This window comes from Protopterus annectens, chromosome 11.part0 (genome assembly GCF_019279795.1).
Source record: "Protopterus annectens isolate FY-2018-M chromosome 11.part0, PAN1.0, whole genome shotgun sequence".
Classification (NCBI taxonomy): domain Eukaryota; kingdom Metazoa; phylum Chordata; order Ceratodontiformes; family Protopteridae; genus Protopterus; species Protopterus annectens.
The window spans coordinates 629,625,755-629,648,099 of NC_056745.1; the positions used below are offsets into that span (position 1 = coordinate 629,625,755).

At 42.0% G+C, this 22,345-nt stretch overlaps 1 protein-coding gene across 5 annotated transcripts in view; it reads left to right on the forward strand.

The window, feature by feature from the left end:
- SHISAL1 (shisa like 1) overlaps positions 1–22,345 on the forward strand; it is a 2,302,250-nt gene that overhangs the window by 712,326 nt on the left and 1,567,579 nt on the right. The window lies entirely within an intron of this gene.

Here is a 22,345-nt window from a genome sequence, read left to right on the forward strand (position 1 = left end):
TAAACAAATGAACGATCATAATGTCGAGTACAACATACTCGACACACTCTGATCGTAAGTTTAAAACCTCAACACCTTAAAAGCCTGAAACAGACAAAATCAAAAGATTTTGTTTGTCCCACACCTTCCCTACACTAACATACAAAACACACACATACAATGAATGCATACAAACCCCTACACACTCACACCATTCAAACACTTACACACCTACACAAACACACCTACTTTTAATATAAAGTAGGGGTCTTCACCCCCCCCTAACTAAATATACCAACTCCAAGACTGCTGTACATTGGGGAAAGGGGAATTTCCCAGTAATCGCAACAAGCGATTACCAGGAAATTGCCCTTTCCCCAATATGCAGCGATCTCAGAGTTTGTATATCAAACAAAGCAGCCTCCTACCTCGCCATTCCGAACAGTGTAGCGTGTCTTCATCACACGCTACAGTGATTAGGATGGCTGACCATAACATTTCGGGACTCCAAATTTCGGCACTTGGAGTCTCCAATTATAGGTTCATTGGTAGGTACTAGGCTGTTGGCCCTGGGGCCTATAGAAGCCCGCCAAAAAGGTACCCTGGCTTTTGTCACCCAAGAAAATTATTTTCCTGTGCCACTGTCGAGCAGAGCCACAGATGTGATCCCCTGGGTGAATTTCCTATTCCCCATCCAATCATCAAGATTTTTCTTGAAGAATGCTAATGGGGAGCTTTGCTTGATATAGATAGGTAGTTTATTCCAGAGTATGGGAAGTCTCTGAGACAGGAATCTATCCCTCCGGCATGTTCTGTTTATTGTGGTAACATGGTTTAGGTCCCTAGAGCGTGTAGCTAGGAGGGATTGGGATTTCTTTAAGTGGAGCATGTCCAACAGCTCTGGGTTTGACATAGCTTTGTATGTTAGGCAGAGATCACCTCTGAGTAGGCGTTATACGACGGAGTAAAGCTGGAGTTTTTTTAGATGGTTTGCGTAGGGCATCTGTTTGAGGCCTGTAATCCTCTTCGTGAGGTATTTCTGCGGCCTTTCCAGTTGTTGTAGATGTCTTGTGAGGTACATACCAAAAGGGGCATTGTACTCTATAATGGGTCTAATGGGTGATGAGTAGAGGGGAACAATAACCTCTTTTTTTTTGGATGAGAAACCTTTTGTGATGAGGTGTGCCATGTAGAAGGATTTCCTGACTACTGTGGCGATGTGATTATCAAATGAGAGACTACTGTCCACCTGTGTCCCAAGGTCTCTTATCACACTTTCAGTGTTAAGTATTTACCAAAGGGGATGACAATGCACTTTTTGGCACTGAGCTTGAGGCCATGGCTTTGACACCAGGCATCTGTCTCAGTGAGGCCCTTTTGTAGGATGTCCACATCGTTAGGAGTTTTGATTATGGCTCCTAGTTTGCAGTCATCTGCGAATTTCGTTAGCCAAAGACCTTCTATGTTAGCCTGTACATCAGAGAAGTAGATACCAAACAGGAGAGGACCCAGGACTGAGCCCTGTGGTACTCCACTTGTCACTGGTCTGAAGTCGGATTTGGAGTCTGCTACTTTCACAGTGTGGGTTCTGTCAGTGAGCCAGTTGGCAACCCATCTTGTGACATAAGGATTTATACCTAGTTTAGTGAGTTTATCTATAATTCCAGAGTGGGGGATGGTGTCGAAAGCCTTGGCAAGATCTAGATAGGCTGTGTGACCACCTTACCCTTGTCTACGGCTTTGGTGACTGCTTCAAAGAAGTCTGTCAGGTTTAGGAGACATGATCTGCCTTTTACAAACCTGAACTGGGTGGGGTCCAGAGTTTGGAGATTACCAATGTCTTTGTTTATAAGTTCCATGATGATATGTTCCACAGCCTTGCAGGCCAGGCTGGTCAGGCTAATGGGGCGGTAGTTCCCAGGGTCCGTGGTGGCCCCCCCCTTGTGGAGTGGGATAACCATCACTGTGTGCCATTCAGCAGGCACAAAGCCTGAGGTGAGGCTATGATTGAACATGGTACTTAGGTGGGATGCCAGTTCGTTCTGTAGTTCATGTAGAACGCAGCCTGGGATGTTGTCTGGTCCCCTGGATGCTGTGTTCTTGGCTTTGGATAGTGTGTTTTTTACTGTGCAGCCATGATTACAGGAACTTTGCATTCTTCCAGTATAGAGATGGGCTCTTTAGGGTGTGAGAGGGGGGTAAAGTTAGCACTGAACCTATCTGCCAGGATGTTGGCAATTTCAGTTGGGTCTGTATATTTAGTGCCATTGTGCTGTAACTCATAGCAGATCTGAGTGTTGCCATTGAGATTCTTGACATAGCTATAGAATGCTTTGTGGTTGTCTTTAGAATCAGCAGCGATTTTTTTTTCGTAACTAGCTTTGGAGGATTTTATCAGGGATCGCAGCTTTTTACTGAGGCTGACCAGGGAGCTCATCCACTCATGGGATTTTACTCTCTTTTGCAACAGTTTCTTCCTTCTGTTGTACAGTTTGTTTATGGCAGGGGACCACCAGATTGGCTTCCTTTTTTTTGGAGGATAGCTTCTTGGTTCTGTTTGGGATAGCACGATCCATGTACTCGTGTAAGTGCTTATAAAGTGCAATTGTGTTGGATTCAGTAGTCATAACTGTATTGTCCATCTGCATGGGTGTTATGAAGTTCACCACTTCTGTCTTAAGAAGCATGAATTTGGCTTTGGAGAAATTTTTTACCATGGTTTCCTTAATGGGGGTGGGGACAGGATGTGGATATCTAGGGTAATTAGCTTATGGTCGGATCAGACCAATGAGGCATTGACTTCAGGTGTGGGACACCGGTCACTCATGTTGGTAATGACTAGATCTAGGATATTGTTGCCCCTGGTGGGGGTGTGGATATGTTGATCCAAGGCATTGGAGTTTATGAATTCCAGAAAGCGTTGAGCGAAGGAGTTGGTACATGAGTAGTTTTCCAATTAATGGTGGGGTAGTTGAAATCACCCCTTATTAGGGTGTTTGGTTGAACCCTAATATTTTCCAGTATATCAAGAAAAGAGGAGTGGGAATCCTGGGGCATGGTGGGTAATCTGTTTGCCCAGAGTTAGTTGCAGTTGGATAACCCCGGCTGCATTATGCTGAGTAACTAGCCTGGAGGTGTGGATATCCTTAATGAATATGGACACACCACCGCTTTTGTTGTTCCGGTCCAGGTTACATGGCCGAAATGTGTGGTATGAGTTATAGCCTGGTAGTGCAGGGGTGCTCTCTGGAGCCTTGAACCAGGGCTTAGTCATTGCACAGATATCGGTGTTCTCCATTTTAAGGAGTGCCTCGAGTGAGTGCATTTTGAGATTTAGACTTCTAGCATTGAGTAGCATCACCCTCAGTTTTTGCTTGCCTGTTCCTGTTATGGTGGTGAATTTTTCATTTGAACCTTGCCTAAAAAAGGCACTATAGGGGCGGCAAGAACCTTAGCCAGTATCCTGAATCCCAGGGCTGACAGGTGCAGGCCATCTCTGGCAAAGCATCGTGGTCTGTCGACCATGTCATCCCAGGCAGACAGATACTGGATCCCTTTAGAATGGCACCAGAAGCTTAGACAATTGTTGAAGTCAATCATTTTGTCCTTTTACTGCGGCATCATTTTGGGTGATGGCAGAATGCTACTCAGGGCTAGGGTCATACCTGCCTGGGCTACAAGATCAGAGAGCTCCTGCATGTCTCTTTTCATGTAGTCCAGGGAGGTACATCTCAGGTCATTCACACCAAACATGGACAATGACAGAGTCATATTTGTACTTGTTGTGGAGTGACCTGAGTGCGTGGGTTATGTGGCGGATCCTGGCACCCGACAGGCAGCTGACAGTAACCTTCTCCTTATTTAGCCTGTTGCATGGGACATCAGTGTGCCTGGCTATAGAGTCACCTATGACTAGTGTGTTGGGTACGTTGTTTTGCCTTATTGGCTGTGGTTGAGTGGCACACTGAGTCTGCGGGCTATGTGTCATTTGGGTTTTTTTTGGGGGTGGAGGTTGCTTGCATTTCTGCTTTGGAGGTCTCTGTTGCTTGAGCAGATTATTATTGAGAGCCTCTGTGAATGTTTTTCTATTTCTATGTGTGGATTTTGGTGGTGTAGATTTAGTGAGACTATGTGATGAGTATGGTGTGGTGCAAGTGTTTACCTTCTCCTCTTGACTGTCAAGTTCAGTCTTGATTGGAAAGATCTTTACCTCCAGTTTGGCTAGATAAGTGCATCTTGTGCAGGTTGTAGTATTGGATGGTAAGGGGAGAGGGTTGTCTGTGTTCATGAGGCAATTTCTACATTGCCCCAAGATGCACAGATTCATCAGATAGACAGGAGAGAACACTGGGAGCTGACCCTTGGGCATGCCTGAATAAAAAAATTATTTTCCTCTAGATAAGTGAGGAAAGTGAGTACAAGAGCTGTTTTTCTCTAAGCAAGTGAGTAAAGTAAGTACCAAAACTGTTTTCCTCTAGGTAATGAGGGAGGTTGAGTCCTGTAGTAATTAGTAGGTTATTTAGTGCTTACAAGTTCTGAACAAGTGCTGATCACGAATAAGCAAATTCAAATGTTAAAACTAAGAATCTGTATCTGGACTAAACTAGTTACAGGAAAGTGGGGAAACAAGTGCAAATGCAGGCTTTTAAATCAGAAAGTTGAGAGAGATGGAAAACCTGCCCAAACAGCCAATAACTACAATTTCTGGGCCAGAACCACTCCTTATGTGGTAGATAGGTTACCTAGTGCTTACCACTCCCACTGATAAGCTAGAAGGCTTCCCTCCAACACAGAAAGCTTGAGGGGGGTATCAGAAGCTTACATACAGTCCTGAATACAGCAAATCTGAATCTGGACTACACTAGTTACAGGAAAGGTATTTTTTTTAGTTTGAAGAGCACTCTGTCAGGACACAGGAAGGCTCCAGCAATGGTATGCAGGCTGTTACTAGGAGAGTCTAATTTTATGCAAGTAATCCTTGAGATAGCCAGATAACACACAGGATGTAAAACCAGTTATACCAACTTAAGACACAGAGAAATAGGGGGAGGGGGGAAAACACCTTCAGCGGAGATCTGAAAAACTATACACTGAAGCAAAAATAACAGTGCACAACTCTGAAGTCAGCCAGCAATGATATAAAATTAGTCAAACAACAATTACCAGTACACAACTCTGAAGTGCCAGAAAAATATACTCAGCTCTGTATATCTCCAGATAGTTTGAAGACCACTCTGTCAGGACACAGGAAGGCTCCACCAATGATATTACATGAACGTTCGATCAAAGGTTGTCGAGTATGTTGTACTCGACATTTTGATCATTCGTTTATGTAACATAGACCCTTTTTACTCTCATTTGTTGTGTGATAGAGCTGAATATCCGTTATTGTTTCCTTCAGTTTGCAGTGAAATCTTTTGTCCAGAGGCCTAACTGTTTTGTGTGTGGGTGAGAGTGAAAAGGACTGGTTTTATCTAGCTAGGGGCATTCATGCAAATCTGTTATTGTTGATTGGATAGGTTTCTGTTTCTCTACCTTTAATAACCAGTGTTCTAAATCATATATACCTGTTTGCTGAAGCTGCTCTTAGCTGCAGGGAGACTGACATACTGACTACTGTGGTATTTTGAAAAGATAAGTGTTTATTCTCAATTATCTTCTGCACTTTTGATTTAATATCTCTGTAATCTGTACAACTATTTTTACTCTACTTTGTTGTGTGATAGAGTTTAATATCTGTTACTGTTACTATCAGTTTGCAGTGAAATCTTTTGATGTTCTTCATTCCACATTGCTGCAGTCCTAACCATTGGGTAGTCCGCTGTCCAGTCGGCCCGAATACCAAAGTATATGGCTGACGTCGGTCAAGGCGCATTAGACTGACGTCAGGACGTCAGGGTACTAATGCGCATGACCGACGTCATATCCTCAGTCTTTTTTGCCGCATGGTCCGATGCAGAAGCAGTTTTGCGAGTGCAGGTTGGCGTTCTGAAATTTTCTGAAGTCGGAGTTTCAGACCGAATCAAAGTTGGCTAAGTACCCGTTGGGAACATTTTGGTTTTTTCTTGCCTCAGTATTTAACCGGATGTCAGAAAAAGTGAATAACTGTATTTCTTGTGGGAAACAGATACCTCATAGGGATTACCATACTTTGTGTATACCTTGTTTAGGGCCTGAGCACGACGTTGTTGGATGCCGCTCTTGTGCTAGATTTAACAAACGCACTATTAAAAGAAGGTTAGACTGTGCCAGGTTAGTGTTTGGGAAGCGTTGTAATTATAAAATGCCGTCGGATGCTCCGACGCCCACTTCGTCCAAAAAGCGTAAGGACAAAGCTGCAAAGCCTAGAGTTGAAGAACCGGCAGTCCCGGACGTCGGTTCTTTAGTAGGCTCAGTGGAGCCAGAGGTTTTGCCAGGGGTTTCTTTGGAGTCTCAGGCAGAGACTTTACTGTTACAGGATGTGCCCTCTCAGGAGGTAGGCCAGGCTGAGGGGGCTTCTCAGGTAGCTGTTCTACCCTCTCTTCCTAAGGTGGTCAGAGCCTCTCCTTCTGCTTCCAAGACTTCTTTGAGAGGTAGGCCAAGTTTAGCTTCAGTGGGGGCTTCTCCTACCACTTCAGGTTCTGTGCCCAAGAAACATATGCTTAAAATGGCAGAGGATTTGATTACTATGATTAGAGGTTCTATGCCCCCTCCTGATAAGAGGCCTAGGGTGGAGCCTGAGTTTGAGAGTTTTGAACAGTGTTCAGAGGCTTCTGAGTCTTCGGCTGAAGACTTGCAGGAGTATCCTCCTTATTCTGATTCTGATGTGGATGATTCTACTCCTTCAGCTTCTCCTCCTGAGGATTTTTCATTTTCAGAGACTCTGCATTCCATGAGGGAGCATTTTAAATGGGAAGGCCAAGATTTCTCTGATTCTAGGAAGAGGCTTAGGGAATTCTTGTTTTTACCCCAGCATAGGCCCTTAGCTATACCTCCTGTGTTGAATGTGGTGGAAGATGTTTTTGCAGAGGCTTCCCTGAACCCTGATTCTTTGCCTCCTGGCCCTGTTAAACCTGATAGGTACTATAGGGTGCCTGAAGCTCATAAGTATCTTTTTAAGAGTCCTAGGGCAGACCCGGAAACTGTTTCTCAGGGGCCTAAAGGTGTTAAGGCCTCTGTTGTTAAAAATCCTGTTCCCTCCGATAAAGAGGCAAGGGCTTTGGATAGATGGGGAAAGAAAGTGTATACTTCTTCCACTTTAGCCATGAGGGCGTTGAATTGTCAGTTTCACATGCTAAAATATCAAAATTATCTCCTTTCACAACTGAAATCTAAGGTGGATGCTCTGGCGGAAGGTATTGAGTGTAAAGAGATGCAGGATTTAGTTCATGTGGCTGAACAAGTGGGTAAGCATTCTTTGCAATGTGGTTTTGATGCTGTGCAGGCCTCCTCGAGGGTGGCTGCCACTGGTTCTGTTCTTCGCAGGCACGCCTGGTTGAGGGATCAGAATTTAGCTGAGCATGTTAAGACGAGGATTTTGGATGCTCCTTTACAGTCTGATGTGTTGTTTGGTTCGCCTGTGGAAGCAGTTTTAAAGAAAATGGAGGACAAGGCTAAATCTATGCAGACTGTTAAAGATTTTTTGCAGGTGCAACCTCCGAAGTTTAGCAGAAATTGGCCTACTAAGGGATGGACATATCCTGCTTATGATTCCCAGTCTAGGGGTAGGTCTAGACGTGGTAGGGGCAGAGCTCAAGGTTCTTTTAGGCCTAGAACAGGTAGTTCTCCTGCTCAGACTTCTGGTGAGGGCAGGGGTCAGTCCTTTCGTAAGCAGACCCAATGACCTGCCTTTTCAGCTGCCAGTGAATTCTCGTCTGGCAGCTCCTTTGGGAGGAAGACTGTCTCTTTTCAAAGAAAATTGGGATTTAATTACTCAAGACAGATGGGTTTTGGATATCATTCACCACGGTTACAGGTTTTATTTCCATACCTTGCCCCCTTTCAAGGGCATGCCAGACGTTCCTCCTCCACAACGGAAAGAGGCTCACAAGCAAATTTCTCTGTTATTCCAAATAGGGGCCATCCAGCCAGTCCCTGTACCAGAAAGGGGCCTAGGATTTTATTCTCGCCTGTTCCTAGTCCCAAAGAAGGGGAACACGTGGAGACCAATTTTGGATTTATCTATCCTCAACACTTATCTGGACATTCCCAAGTTCAAAATGTTGACGTTACAACAGCTTTTACCTCTGCTGGGCAAAGATCACTGGATGGTAACTTTAGATCTCAAGGAAGCTTACCTTCATGTGCCTATCAGACTAAGTTGCAGAAAGTATCTGCGTTTTCGAGCTGGAAATTCTCATTATCAGTTCTCTGCATTGCCCTTTGGCTTATCCACTGCCCAGAGTATTCACAAAGGTTCTGGCTCCAGTGATAGCTTACTTCAGGCTAAAAGGAATTCAAATCTATCCTTACTTGGACGACTGCCTGATTCTGGCTCAAGAAAAGGAAGACCTTCTACAGCATTTGGAATATGTCATAGCAGTGCTAAGATGCCTAGGGTATTCTGTGAACGAAATAAAGTCCAGTCTAGTACCCTCTCAAGACATGTGCTTTCTGGGTGTGAGACTGAATACAGCAGCCCAGATGGCCTTTTTAACCCCGGACAAACAACAGAATCTTTCCAGTTACTTCCATCAACTATCTCTTCAGTCCGGGCTGACTGCAAGGACAGTCCTTCAAGCCTTAGGGTTCATGGCATCTTGTATTCTGGTGCTTCCCAATGCCAAACTGCATATGAGGAAGCTACAATGGTATCTCAAAAATGTATGGACACAGCACTGCCAGGATTTGGACACTGTCATTCAAATAATACCTTGCATTCAAAAAGAATTTTTGTGGTGGGCTCAGGAATGTCACCTAAACAAGGGACTCTCTGTGACCCGGCCAGAGGCGAGTCAGATTTTAACGACAGATGCCTCAGACATTGCTTGGGGAGCTCATCTAAATGGAAAGTGGATACAAGACAAGTGGCCTGCCAGACTACAGCATCTACATATCAACATGAAGGAGATGTTAGCAGTCCAGTTTGCGTTAATGGCTTTCAAGGAGTTACTTCTTCCAGGGCAGGTGTTGATTCTAACAGACAACACAACTGTCATGTGGTACATCAACAAACAAGGGGGAACACATTCTTATCCTCTATGCAGGCAAGCAATGATTTTATGGGAGACTGCGATCAGCTTGCAACTAACTCTTCAGGCAAGGTTTCTGCCGGGAGCACAGAACTCCTTAGCAGATGTGTTAAGCAGACAAATCATGGATCCCCACGAGTGGAAACTGGATCTTCATGTATTTCAGAAATTGACAGTGTCATGGGGAACTCCAGACTTAGATCTGTTCGCTTCTCCACTAAACCACCAGCTGCCAAAGTTTTGCACAAAGGGGTTTCATCACACAGCTTGGAAAGTGGATGCTCTTTCTTTCAGTTGGAAAAATCTTCATGTGTATGCCTTTCCACCTCTGCCTCTTCTTCCAAAGGTGCTCCTCAAGGTCAGACAAGACAAGCCAAGGATGATTTTAATAGCTCCAGATTGGCCTCGGCAACACTGGTACCCACTACTAAGGAGTCTGGTAAGGAAACCTCCATGGCCTTTACCTTTGATTCCACACCTGTTATCTCAGAAGGACGGTCACCTACTCAATGTCAAGCTTCACTCTCTTCATCTAACAGCCTGGCATATTCTGTTTTGAAACACAGCAGGTCTCAACTTCCTCAACAAGTTTTAAATGTGATTATGGAAGCCAGGAGGCCTAGTACAAGGAAGGTGTACGCAGAAAAATGGAAGAGATTTTTATTTTGGAGTGCAGCAAAGAATTTGGAGATTTCTGAGCCTAATTTGAGTGTGGCTCTTCAATATCTTACTGAGTTATTGGACAAAGGTTTGTCTTTCTCTTCCATTAAGATTCATGCTGCAGCAATTTCAGCTCACTATGATTGTGACCCACCTTTGTTTTCGCATCCTTTGTTCAAGCAGTTTCTTAGAGGGGCAAAGAATATAAGACCCCCACGTAGAGCTCCTACTCCTGCTTGGGATCTCAATTTTGTGTTGGAGAAACTTACTCTACAACCTTTTGAGCCTCAAGGCTACTGCTGAATTGAAATACTTGTCATGGAAGACTGCTTTTTTGTTGGCTATTACTTCTGCAAGAAGGGTTTCTGAATTGCAGGCCCTTATGGCAGTAGAGCCCTTTTGGATTTTCCATAAGGATAGGGTATCATTACGTACTAATCCTTCCTTTATGCCTAAGGTGGTTTCTAGTGTGGCTTTAAACCAAACTATTCATTTGCCTACTTTCTATGCAGATCCCCAAAATAAGGGGGAAAAGATTTTGCACACTTTAGATATACATAGGCAGTTGCGTTATTATTTAAGCAGGACTAAGGATTTCAGGCAGTCTCAGCAGTTGTTTGTTTCTTTTGCTTTGAGTTCTCAGGGCAAGCCTGTGTCTAAGCAAACTATTTCTAAGTGGATTGGGTTTTGCATATCATTTTGTTATTCCCATCATGGCAAGGAGATTCCAGCTGGGATTAGGCCTCATTCCACTAGGGCTACTGCCACTTCAACAGCATTTCTAAGGGGGGTGGCAACTAAGGATATTTTGGAGGCAGCTACTTGGAGTTCAGTGCATACTTTCTCTAAGCATTACCACCTTCCTCTCTACTCTAAATCTAGGGCTGGTTTTGCCACAGCTATTTTGCAAGGCATGTTGACAGCTCCTGCTTCCTTATGATTTGCCAGCCTCCCTTACCTCTGCTTTGGGATTCTACCCAATGGTTAGGACTGCAGCAATGTGGAATGAAGAACATAGTACAGTTTTGTACCTACCATAAATGTAGATGTTCGAGGATCCACATTGCTGCAGTCCAATTTACCTCCCTCCTTCCCTCTGTGTTTAGGGGTGGTGGTGTGGGTTAGGCTATATTATTGTAATTTTGTATATATTGTACATATGTTTGGTGCAGGGCTTTTTGGTGTTTTTGGTTTGGGCCTTGTCTTTTTAGGGTCTTCTGACATCTGGGGCAAGAAAAGACTGAGGATATGACGTCGGTCATGCGCATTAGTACCCTGACGTCCTGACGTCAGTCTAATGCGCCTTGACCGACGTCAGCCATATACTTTGGTATTCGGGCCGACTGGACAGCGGACTACCCAATGGTTAGGACTGCAGCAATGTGGATCCTCGAACATCTACATTTATGGTAGGTACAAAACTGTACTTTTAGAGGCCTGTTTTCTCTGTGGGAGAAAGTGAAGAGAACTGGTTTAACCTAGCTAGAGGCATTCCTGAAAAATGGTTATTGTTGATTGGATAGGTTTCTGATTTTCTTCCTTTAATAGCCAGTGTTTTAAATCAGATATTCAAGATTCCTGAAGCTGTTCTAAGTTGCAGAGAGATGACCTACTGCCTACTGTGGTATTGGTAAAAGTTAAGTGTTTATTCTCGATTATCTTCTGTACTTTTGATTTAATATCTGTCTAATCTGTACAACTGTTTCTACTCTCCTTAGTTTGCAGTGAAATCTTTTGTCTAGAGGCCTATCTGTTTTTTTTTCTGTGGGAGCGATTGAACAGGACAGGTTTTATCAAGCTAGAAGCATTCCTGCAAAACTGTTGTTGATTGGGTAGGTTGCTGTTTCTCTACCTTTAAAAAACAGTGTTTTAAATCAGATTTACCTGTTTGCTGGAGCTGTTCTAAGCTGCAGGGAGACTGACCTACTGACTACTGTGGTAATGGGAAAAGATAAGTGTTTAGTCTCAATTACTTTCTGCCCTTGTGGTTTAATATCTCTGTAACAGAAATCTTTTGCCAAGAGGCCTCTCTGTTTTCTTTGTGGGAGAGATTGAACAGGAAAGGTTTAATCTAGCTAGGGGCATTCTGGCAAAACTGTTATTGTTGATAGGATAGGTTTCTTTTTCTCTACCTTTAATAACCAGTGTTTTAAATCAAATATACCTGCTTGCTGAAGCTGTTCTAAGCTGTAGGGAGACTGACCTGCTGCCTACTCTGGTATTTTGAAAAAATAAGTCTTTATTCTCAATTATCTTCTTCAGTTTTTAATTTAATGTCTCTGTAACCTGTACAGCTGTTTTTACTCTCTTTTGTTGTGTGATAGAGTTTAATATCTGTTACTGTTACCTTCAGTTTGCAGGGATATCTTTTGTCCAGAGGCCTATCTGTTTTCTGTGTTGGTGAGACTGAACAGGACTGGTTTTATCTAGCTAGGGGTTTTCCTGCAAAACTGTTATTGTTGATTGGATTGGTTTCTGTTTCTCTACATTTAATAACCAGTGTTTTAAATCAGATATACATGTTTGCTGAAGCTGTTCTTAGCTGCAGGGAGAGGGACCTACTGCCTACTGTGATATTTTTAAAAAATAAGTGTTTATTCTCAATTATCTTCTGCACTTTTGGTTTAATATCTCTGTAAACTGTACAACTGTTTTTACTCCCCTTTGTTGTACGATGGAACGGAATATCTGTTACTTCAGTTTGCAGTGCCATCTTTTGTCTAGAGGCCTATCTGTTTTCTTTGCGGGAAAGAGTAAACAGGACTGTTTTTTTCTAGCTAGGGGCATTTTTGCAAAACTGTTATTGTTGATTCAATAGGTTTCTGTTTCTCTGCCTTTAATGCCCAGTGTTTTAAATCAGATATACCTGTTTGCTGAAGCTGTGGTGAGACTGACCTACTGCCTACTGTGGTATTGGGAAAAGATAAGTGTTTATTCTCAATTATCTTCTTCACTTTTGATTTAATATCTCTGTAGTCTGTACAACTGTTTCTACTCTCCTTTGTTCTGTGATAGAGCAGAAAATCTGTTACTTTTCCCCTCAGCTTGCAGTGAAATCTTTTGCCAGGAGGCCTGTTTTCTCTGTCGGAGAGAGTGAACAGGACTTGTTTTATCTAGCTAGGGGCATTCCTGCAAAACTGTTATTGCTTACTGGATAGGTTTCTTTTTCTTTGCCTTTAAAAGCCAGTGTTTTAAATCAGATATACCTGTTTGCTGAAGCTTTTCTAATATGCGGATAGACTGACCTTATTGAGAAAAAGATAAGTGTTTATTCTCAATTATCTTCTTCACTTTTGATTTAATATCTCTGTAATCTATACAACAGTTTTTATACTCCTTTGTTGTGTGATAGAGCTGAATATCTTTTACCTTTACCATCAGTTTGCAGTGAAATCTTTTGTCTAGAGGCCTGTCTGTTTTCTCTGTGGGAGAGAGAGAACAGGACGGATTTAATCTAACTATGGGCATTTGGGTAAAACTGTTATTGTTGATTGGATATCTTTCGGTTTCTCTATCATTAATAGCCAGTGTTTTAAATCAGATATACCTGTTTGCTGACACTTTTCTAGGCTGCAGAGAGACTGACCTAACTGGGAAAAGATAAGCGTCTCTTCTCAATTATCCTCTGCACTTTTGATTTAATATCTCTCTAATCTGTACAACTGTTTCTACTCTTATTTGTTGTGTGAGAAAGCAGAATATCTGTTACTGTTACCCTCAGTTTACAGTGAAATCTTTTTGTCTAGAGGCCTGTTTTCTTTTTTCTGTTTTAGAGATTGAAAAGTACAGATGAATCTTGCTAGGATCATTCCTGCAAAATTGTTATTGTTGATTGGATAGGTTTCTGTCTCACTACCTTTAATAACCTGTATTTTAAATCAGATATACTTGTTTGCAAAACTGTTATAAGCTGCAGGGAGACTGTCCTACTGCCTACTGTGGTACTGGAAAAAGATAAGTGTTTATTCTCAATTATCTTCTTCCCTTTTAATTTAATACATTTTATACACACTGAGCAGAGTGGTTGAGAGGTGTTGACTCCAACTCTTAGCTGAGATTTATAAGTATCCTGTTTTTTTTCCGATTATTTATACAGTTTATTGTTTCTAGCAATTTATATATAGCACTTTTATTGAAATCTGCACAGGTAACTGATTTGTTTGCAGTTAAAAGCATTCTGTATCTTTACAAATCTTTATCTGTTTAAAAACTTTCATTTTGTGGCTTTCTGTAGTGCTTTGTAGGCTGCTAGCTTTAGTATTTGTTCTAGTTTAGAATTGTTGGCTCTGGGCTTGTTTGTTTATATAGTGATTGTTCAAAGCACATGAACAGGCCATCTTGAATTAGCTGAAGCCTTTCTTTACCTTGGCTAGATTGTATTAATTGGCTGCAGACTAGTGGGGGCTGGTTCTTTTGTGTTTTTGTAAAAAAAAAAAAAAAAGTTCTTCTGGTATTTAAGCCCTAACTTTGACAGTTTCTGTCTATACACACTGAGCTGAGTGGATGAGAGGTGTTGACCAACTCTTAGCTGAGATATATAAGTATCTTGTTTTTTTTTTTGATTATTTATACAGTTTATTGTTTCTAGCAATTTATATATAGCACTTTTATTGAAATCTGCACGGGTAACTGATTTGTTTGCAGTTAAAAGCATTCTGTATCTTTACAAATATTTATCTGTTTAAAAACTTTCATTTTGTGGCTTTCTGTAGTGCTTTGTAGGCTACTAGCTTTAGTATTTGTCCTAGTTCAGAATTGTTGGCTCTGGGCTTGTTTGTTTACATAGTGATTGTTCAAAGCACATGAACAGGTCATCTTGAATTAGCTGAAGCCTTTCTTTACCTTGGCTAGATTGTATTAATTGGCTGCAGGCTAGTGGGGGCTGGTTCTTTTGTGTTTTTGTAAAAAAAAAAAAAAGTTTTTGTTCTGGTATTTCAGCCCTAACTTTGACAGTTGTCTATACACGCTGAGCAGAGTGGATGAGAGGTGTTGACTCCAACTCTTAGCTGAGATATATAAGTATCCTGTTTTTTTTTTTTCGATTATTTATACAGTTTATTGTTTCTAGCAATTTATATATAGCACTTTTATTGTAATCTGCACGGGTAACTGATTTGTTTGCAGTTAAAAGCATTCTGTATCTTTACAAATCTTTATCTGTTTAAAAACTTTCATTTTGTGGCTTTCTGTAGTGCTTTGTAGGCTAATAGCTTTAGTGATACTTGGTGGCTTTGCAGTTGCCCGCCCCTACTGTAAATCTGATCTGGGACACTCCTCCCAGTCTAGTGTCATTAGCTCATTCTACCTAATACAGAGAGAGAACATTTGATAAGGCCTTCTGTTTCTCCTTTTTCCATTTCAAAAAAAAAAAAATAATACATTTTTTGCTTGAATTTCCTTATGTTCTGACTGTGCTTCTCAAACATTTTGGAAATATAGAATATATTTTAGAGCATTTATTATAACTGTAATTGCCTTAATATTGCTACAACTCAAATGCTCTAGGTTGCACTGCATCCAAGTGTTTGTGTGTTTTAGCTGCTTTTTTGTATATATAGACTTCTCTGTATATGTAGACTAGCTACTTATTCTGCTGTATTACTGCCACTTAAATCATTTTTCAGTTGTGCACTTGACTTGCTTCATTTAAAAAGTTTTAAATTGCTAATTTTGTAGAGTTTTAATTGCACCGACTGTTTAGGACTACACACTCAAGTGTGTTAGCCTTTTCTGTATTTATTTACTGTATTATTGCATTGTTTAGCCCGTTTCAACAAAAATATATATATATATACTATCTTGTCTGCTCGTTTCCCACCTTTTCTAGCCAGTCCATATCCCAGGCTTTGCTTGTCTCAGGACTTTATTTTCTGTGCTCAGAGCTATCCAGACCTTGCTGTGGTAGAGGGAAGTCCTACTGCCTACCAGTGGGACTGGTGAGCATTGTACTGCCTATCTAACGCTAGAGTAGTGGTTTCCAGCTCTGAAATTGTAATTTTATTAGCCTTTTTGGGCTGATTTCTATCCCTTTCAACTTTTTGGCTTAAAAACATGTGTGTTTGCACATTTTTCACATTGTGCAGCACTACGAGGCTACAGTTAAACTATTCCAGGTGCCAGAAAGTCTGCTCTTCAAAATTTCCCTTAAAACTAGCTGGTTTCTCAGTAGTAGCACTAAAATCTGAACCCCTGTGACTAGCACTTGCTCTAGAACCTGCTGGAAAGCACTAGGAAGCCTGAAACTGATACAAGCACTCAGCTATCCTTGTCAATAAGGAGAAATTAATCATAGGCACTAAACAGCCTACAATTGCAAAGTACCTTGCAAATGTAAGGGAAAACAGCTCTTAAACCTTACAAAAAAGCACCTAAACAGGTATGTCCAAGGGTCAGCTTCCGGTGATTTCTCCTGTCCACCTGGTGAATCTGGGCATACTGGGGCAATGCGGCAACTGCCTCATGTACACAGATAATCCTCTCCTCCTACCGCCCAACACTACAACCTGCGAGAGATGCACTTACATAGCCAAACTGGAAGCAAAGCTCTCTCCAGTCAAGACTGTGCTAGACAGTCAAGCGGAGAAGGCTAACACCTGCATTACACCTCTAGCAACTCATAGCCCTTCAAAACCCACACCATCAACACCCACACATAGCAACACTAAACCCACATATGCAGAGGCCCTTAACATTAACCTGCCCAAGCAACAAGGACCTCCGAAGCCAAAACGCAAACAAACACCAGTCACAACCAAAGTGACACATAGCTCACAACACCAGTGTGCCACCCAACAACAGCCCCTAAGGCAAGACAATGTACCCAACACTTTAGTCATAGGTGACTCTATAGTCAGGCACACTGATGTCCCACTCACCAGGCTGAACAAGGAGAAAATTGCAGTCGGCTGCCTGTCGGGTGCCAGGATCCGCCACATAATGCATGCACTCAACTCACTCCACAACAAGTACAAATACGACTCTGTCATTGTCCATGCTGGAGTGAATGACTTGAGACGTACCTCCCTGGACTACATGAAAAGAGACATGGACGAGCTCTTGGATCATGTGACCCAGGCAGGTATGACCCTAGCCCTAAGTAGCATCCTGCCTTCACCCAGAATGATACCACAGTATAAGAACAAAATGATTGACTTCAACAATTGGCTAAGCTTCTGGTGTCATTCAAAGGGGATCCAGTATTTGCCTGGGAAGACATGATCGACAAACCATGATGCTTTGCCAGAGATGGTCTGCACCTGTCACCCCTGGGATTCAGGTTACTGGCTAAAGCTCTTGCTACCCCTATAGTGCCTTTTTTAGGCAAGGTTCAAAGGATAAAACCACCACCGTAACAGATACAATCATGCAAAATCTGAAGGTAATGGTACTCAATGCTAGAAGTCTAAACCTCAAAATGCACTCTCTCGAGGCACTCCTGAAAATGGAGGACATCGATATCTGTGCAGTGACTGAGACCTGGTTCAAGGCTCCAGAGAGCACCCCTGAATACCAGGCTACAATTCTTACCACACTTTTTAGCCACAAAACCAAGACCGAAACACTAAAGGTGTAGGAGTGTCCATATTCACCAAGGATATTCACACCTCCAGGCTAGTTTCCCAACACAATGCATCTGAAATTCTCCAGGTGCAACTAACACTAGGTAAGACTGCAATCCTAATTGTAGCTTGTTACAGATCCCCCACCATACCCCAAGATTCTCACTACACCTTCCTATACATACTGGAAAATATTAAGATAAAACCAAACACCCTAATACTGGGTGATTTCAACTACCCTGCCATTAATTGGTAAAACTACTCGGGTACCAACTCCTTTTCCCAACGGTTTTTGGAATTCATAAATTCCAATGCCCTGGATCAACTAATCCATTGTCCCACCAGGGGCTCCAATATCCTAGACCTGGTCATTACCAACATGGGAGATAGATGCTCCACACCAGTGGTCACCCCCTCATTGGTCAGGTCTGACCATAAGCAAATCACCCTTGACATCCACATCCCACCCCCCAGTAAAAAAACCTTCTTAAAAAACTTCTCCAAAGCCAACTTCATGCTACTGAAGTCAGAAGTAACAAACTTCACAACACCCACGTAGACAGGATCTGGAAGTTCGACTGCAGAATCCTACACTAAGGCACTGTACGAGTACATCCACGTGTGCATGAATCGTGCCATCCCAAATGGAACCAAGATGCTCTTCTTCAAAAAAAGGAAGCCAATCTGGTGGTCCCCTGCTATAAACAAACTATACAACAGAAGGAAGAAACTGTTGCAGAAAAGAAGAAAATCCCAGGATGCAAAAAAATCCCTCACCAGCCTCAGTAAGAAGCTGAGATCCCTCATAAAATCCTCAAAAGCTTGTTACAAAAATAAAATTGACAATGATTCCAAAGACAACCACAAGGCATTCTATAGTTATGTGAAGAATCTAAATGGCAATGCTCAGATCTGCTCTGAGCTACAACAGAATGGCATTAAATATACTGATCCCAACTATATTGCCAATATCCTGGCAGATCGATTTAGTGCCAACTTCACCCCCCTCTCATCCCCTAAACGACCCATCTCAATACCAAAAGATTGCCAAATTCCGATAATCACAGCCACACAGGTAGAAACAGCACTCTCCAAAGCTAAGAATAAAGCATCCATGGGACCAGATGACATCCCAGGCTGTGTACTACATGAACTACAAAATGAACTGGCACCCCACCTAAGTGTCATGTTTAATCATAGCCTCACCTCAGGCTTCATGCCCACTGAGTGGCGCACAGCTACAGTTATCCCACTCCACAAGGGAGGATCCACCTTGGATCCCGGGAACTACCGTCCCATCAGTCTGACAAGCCTGATCTGCAAGGGCATGGAACACATTATCATGGAACTTATAAACAAAGACATTGGCAACTTTCAAACACTGGACCCCACCCAGTTTGGGTTTGTGAAGGGCCGATCCTGTCTTCTGAATCTGATTGACTTCTTCGAATCGGTCTCCAGAGCTGTGGATGAAGGTAAGACAGTCCACACAGCCTATCTGGACCTCGCCAAGGCCTTTGACACCATCCCCCACTCTGGAATCATAGATAAACTTACTAAGCTGGGCATAAATCCCTACATCACTCGATGGGTTGCCAACTGGCTTACTGACAGAACCCAGACTGTAAAAGTAACCGACTCCAAATCCAGCTCCAGACAAGTGACAAGTGGCGTACCTCAGGGTTCAGTCCTGGGACCACTCTTGTTTGGCATCTACTTCTCTGAAGTACAGGTCAACATTGAGGGACTCTGGCTAACAAAGTTTGCAGATGACTACAAACTGGGAGCCATTATTGAATCCCCAAATGATGTGGATATTCTACAAAAGGGCCTTACAGAAACAGATGCTTGGTGCCAGAGCCATGGGCTCAAGCTTAATGCCAAAAAATGTATAGTTATCCCCTTTGGAAAAAAACATGTACCCATGAACTACCACATAGGTGGCAGGACACTAAATATCGAAAGTGTGATAAGAGACTTAGAGACATAAGTGGACAAGTGGTCTCACTTTCGATAACCACATCGCCACAACAGTCATGAAATCCTTCTATGTGGCACACCTCATCACTAAGGGCTTTTCATCCAGAAAAAAGGAGGTCCTTGTCCCACTGTACTCATCCCTCATTAGACTCATTATAGAGTATAATGCCCCATTTGGTATGTACCTCACAAGACATCTGCAACAGCTGGAAAGGCCACAGAAATACCTCACTAAAACAATTACAGGCCTAAAGCAGATGTCATATGCTGACCATCTAAAAAAACTCCAGCTATACTCTGTGGCATATCGTCTACTCAGAGGCGATCTCTGCTTAACATACAAGGCCATGTCAAACCCTGAGCTGTTGGACATACTCTACTTAAAGAAATCTAAATCCCTCAGAGCCACACACTCCAGGGATCTAAACCTTATCATCACAATGAAGAAAACATGCTGGAGGGATAGGTTCCTGACCCAGAGACTCCCCATACTCTGGAATAGACTGCCCATACATGTCAAGCAGAGTGCCTCATTGGGCCTCTTCAAAAGGAACCTTGATGATTGGATGGGAGACAGGAAATTCACCCCTGGGATCATGTCAGTCGCCCTGCTAGACAGGGGCCCAGAGAAGTAAATATTGTGGGAAAAAATTTCCAGGGAATTTTTATGGCTAGGCTTCCATAGGCCTTAGGGCCGATAGCCTAGTACCAACCGATGAACCCATGAATATCTGTGTATCTTGTAGAACTGTTTTTCCTCTCCTTTCCTGTGATAGAGCTGATGATCTGTTACTGTTACCCTCAGTTTACAATGAAATCTTTTGTCTGGATGCCTATCTGTTTTCTCTGTGGGAGAGAGTGAACAGGACTGGTTTTATCTAGCTAGGGGCTTTCCTGGAAAACGGTTATTGCTGATTGGATAGGTTTCTGTTTCTCTGCCTTTAATAGCCAGTGTTTTAAATCAGATGTACCTGTTTGCTGAAGCTGGTCTGAGCTGCTGAGAGACTGATCTAATGCCTACTGTGGTACTGGGAAAAGATAAGTGTTTATTGTCAATTAACTCCTGCACTTTTGATTTAATATCTCTAAAATCTGTACAACTATTTTTACTCTCCTTTGTTGTGTGATAGAGCTGAATATCTGTTACTTTTACCTTCAGTTTCCAGTGAAATCTTTTGTCTAGAGGTCTGTCTATTTTCTCTGTGGGAGAGAGTGAACAGGACTGGTTTAATCTAGCTAGGGGCATTCCTGCAAAACGGTTATTGCTGATTGGATAGGTGTTTTAAATCATATATTCATGTTTGCTGAAGCTGTTATAAGCTGCAGAGAGACTGACCTACTGCCTCCTGTGATGTTGGGAAAAGATAAGTGTTTATTCTCAAATTTCTTTTGCACTTTTGATTTAATATCTGCCTAATCTGTACAACTGTTTCTCTTCTCCTGTGTTGTGTGATAAAGCAGAATATCTGTTACTGCTACCCTCAGTTTGCAGTGAAATCTTTTGCCTAGAGGCCTGTCAGAGAGAAAACAGTAAAAAGTACTGGTTTAATCTAGCTACAGGCATGCCTTGAAAAGTGTAATTGTTGATTCGATAGGTTCTATCTGTTTTCTCTGTGGGAGAGAGTGAACAGGACTGGTTTAATCTAACTCGGAGCATTCCTGCAAAACTGGTGCTGTTGATGGGATAGGTTTCTGTTACTCCACCTTTAATAGCCAGTGTTTTAAATCAGATATACCTGTTTGCTGAAGCTGTTGTACGCTGCAGAGAGACTGACCTACTGCTCTCTGTGATATTGGGAAAAGATAAGTTTTTATTCTCAATTATCTTCTGCAGTTTTGACTTAAAATCTCTGCAATTTGGACAACTGTTTTTACTCTCCTTTGTCGTTTGATAGAGCATAATATGTGTTACTGTTACCTTCAGTTTACAGTGAAATCTTTTGCCTAGAGGCATATCTGTTTTCTCTGTTTGGAGAGGTTGAACCGGACGGGTTTAATCTAGCTAGGGGCATTCCTGCAAAACTGTTATTGTTGATAAGTTAGGTTTCTGTTTCTTTACCTTTAATAACCAGTGTTTTAAATCAGATATACCTGTTTGCTGAAGCTTTTCTAAGCTGCAGAAAGACTGCCTTACTACCTACTGTGGTATTGGGAAAGTATAAGTGTTTATTCTCAATTATCTTCTGCACTTTTGGTTTAAAATTTCTGTAATCTGTACAGCTGTTTTTACTCTCCTGTGTGATAGAGCAAAAGTTCTGTTACTGTTACCCTCAGTTTGCGTTGAAATCTTTTTTGTCTACCAACCTATCTGTTTTCTTTGTGGGAGAGAGTGAACAAGACAGGCTTAATCTAGCTAGGGGCATTACTGCAAAACTGTTATAGTTGATTGGAGAGGTTTCTGTTTATATACCTTTAATAGCCAGTGTTCTAAATCAGATATACCTGTTTGCTGAAGCCATTGTAAGCTGCAGAGAGACTGACCTACTTCCTTCTGTGATATTGGGAAAAGATAAGTTTTTATTCTCAATTATCTTCTGCAGTTTTGACTTAAAATCTCTGCAATTTGGACAACTGTTTTTACTCTCCTTTGTTGTTTGATAGAGCATAATATCTGTTACTGTTACCCTCAGTTTGCAGTGAAATCTTTTGTGTAGAGGCATATCTGTTTTCTCTGTTGGAGAGATTGAACAGGATGCATTTAATCTAGCTGCAAAACTGTTATTGTTGATAAGTTAGGTTTCTGTTTCTTTAAATTTAATAACCAGTGTTTTAAATCAGATATACCTGCTTGCTGAAGCTTTTGTAATCAGCAGAGAGACTAATGTAAATGGGAAAAGATAAGTGTTTATTCTGAATTATCTTCTGCACTATTGATTTAATAACTGTAATTTGTGGAACTGTTTTTACTCTCCTTTCTTGTGTGATAGAGCTGAATATCTGTTACTAATACCTCTAGTTTGCTGTGAAATCTTTTGTCTGGAGGCCTATCTGTTTTCT